The 2,076-nt window shown below is 41.3% G+C and overlaps 1 pseudogene; it reads left to right on the top strand.

Moving 5' to 3' along the window:
* Positions 1–354: 354 nt before the first annotated feature.
* On the top strand, positions 355–963 carry LOC102846165 (annotated as a pseudogene).
* Positions 964–2,076: the final 1,113 nt, after the last annotated feature.

The following is a 2,076-nucleotide window of genomic DNA, read 5'->3' on the forward strand; positions in this document are numbered from 1 at the left end:
AACAAATATGTCTCTCTGTCAAAGATATCCCTGCCAGTAATGATTTAGAGTCTGTGCCAATGACCACACCCAGAATTACACATGCTACACTTTAAACTCATTGTCTCATTTATTACCCAGGACTCCCCATAAATAACTAGCCCATTTTACATGTGAAAAGAAATGTAATGTTAAAAGTAATGCAGCTAATAAGGCATTAGCTTTGTCAAGCAGAAGTAGAATTAAGCACAGAATGTGTAACACACATTGCCTTTTGTGTGTGTGGAAGAGAAACAATATTAAATACCTGGCTGTCTATAAAAATGGTCTTTGTCTCCTTTTCGTGGCACCGCTGGGGCCGTCGGCTGCTTCATCATGAAGCTGAACATCTCTTTCCCAGCCACTGGCTGCCAAAAACTCATTGAGGTGGACGATGAACGCAAACATCGAACGTTTTATGAGAAGCGAATGGCCACAGAAGTTGCTGCGGACTCTCTCGGTGACGAGTGGAAGGGATATGTTGTCCGGATCAGCGGTGGAAACAACAAGCAAGGTTTCCCCATGAAGCAGCGTGTCTTGACCCATGGCCAAATTCGCCTGCTGCTGAGTAAGGGGCACTCTTGTTACAGACCACGGAGAACCGGAGAGAGGAAGCGCAAATCTGTGTGGGGTTGCATTGTGGATGCCAATCTGAGTGTTCTCAACTTGGTCATTGTCAAGAAAGGGGAGAAGGATATCCCAAGACTGACTGATACTACTGTGCCACATCGCCTGGGGCCCAAGAGAGCCAGCAGAATTCGTAAACTCTTCAGCCTCTCCAAGGAAGATGATGTCCGTCAATATGTTGTGAGAAAGCCACTAAACAAAGAAGGCAAGAAACCCAGGACCAAAGCGCCCAAGATTCCGTGTCTGGTTACTCCACGCGTCCTGCAGCACAAGCGCCAGCGCATTTCGCTGAAGCAACAGAGCACTAAGAAAAAATGAGGAGGCCGCAGAGTACGCTAAGCTTTTGGCCAAGAGAATGAAGGAGGCCAAAGAGAAACGCCAGGAGCAGATCGCCAAGAGACGGAGGCTGTCCTCTCTGAGAGCTTCTATCTTCAAATCCAATCCAGTCAGAAATATAATTTTCTATGTGTGGCAAATAAATAAGCTCACGTATTAAATCTAAAAAAAAAAAGTCTTTGTTTCAGTTAGAATTATGTCTTTACTTTGGGTAATCAGACAATCCAATAATTTAAAATTATTGTAACATTAGATAGATATTTAAAAATCTTCTATGTTTAACGAAATTTTGGTAGTATAATTTGTGGTGCATTCAATAACTAACCAAAAATCTTTTATTTGGCAATAATACTTGTACAATACATCCTGTTGAAGAAACAAACCCAAAAACTAATGCTCTCATTCTAATCACTAAAGTAAGGGAGCTCTGGTGGCCTAGTGGCAAGAAGCTTCACTGCAATCCCAGAGGTATGTGGTTTGAATCCACCAGATGCTCTGCTGGAGAAGGAGGGGCAATCTCCTCCTGTACCAGTCAGATCTGATTTGATAGTACACACACACAAAAAATAATAAAATAAAAAAAATTTAAAAATGAAGTTAATAATTACTAATTGCCATCCATTGGCAACAGAGGCTAATTATCATTACTCAGTCATCATTTAGTTTGGGAGGCTGTAAATTACATGCAAGGAGGTTATCCATATTTCTCCTGGTGTAAATCACACATAGGAGATAATCCAGATTTCTCCTACTGGTGGATTCAAACTGCTAGAGAGGAGGTTTCGAGGTATCACATTTGGGTTAGTAGTGCAACTCACTATGGAATGCAACAACAGAGTTCCACAGGCATGTTAAAGATTAAAAACCTAACATTCTATGATTGTGACTAGTGAAATGTAAATGCAGACATCTGCTACATGGTGGAGTGGACCTGGGGGAGGGTTTGTAAAATAATGAAAGAATCTTTTCTTTTACTTTTCCAAGAGGGTAATGTCTGGGGGGGGGAGCCTTGGGAGGGGACAAATCTACAACAATGAATGAATGGAAATCCAAAGCCTCTGTAAATTTTCACTGAAATTAATAACAAATTTAAAT

The sequence above is a fragment of the Elephantulus edwardii genome, unplaced genomic scaffold, assembly GCF_000299155.1.
Source record: "Elephantulus edwardii isolate Elephantulus edwardi_28Jun2011 unplaced genomic scaffold, EleEdw1.0 scaffold00008, whole genome shotgun sequence".
Lineage (NCBI taxonomy): Eukaryota > Metazoa > Chordata > Mammalia > Macroscelidea > Macroscelididae > Elephantulus > Elephantulus edwardii.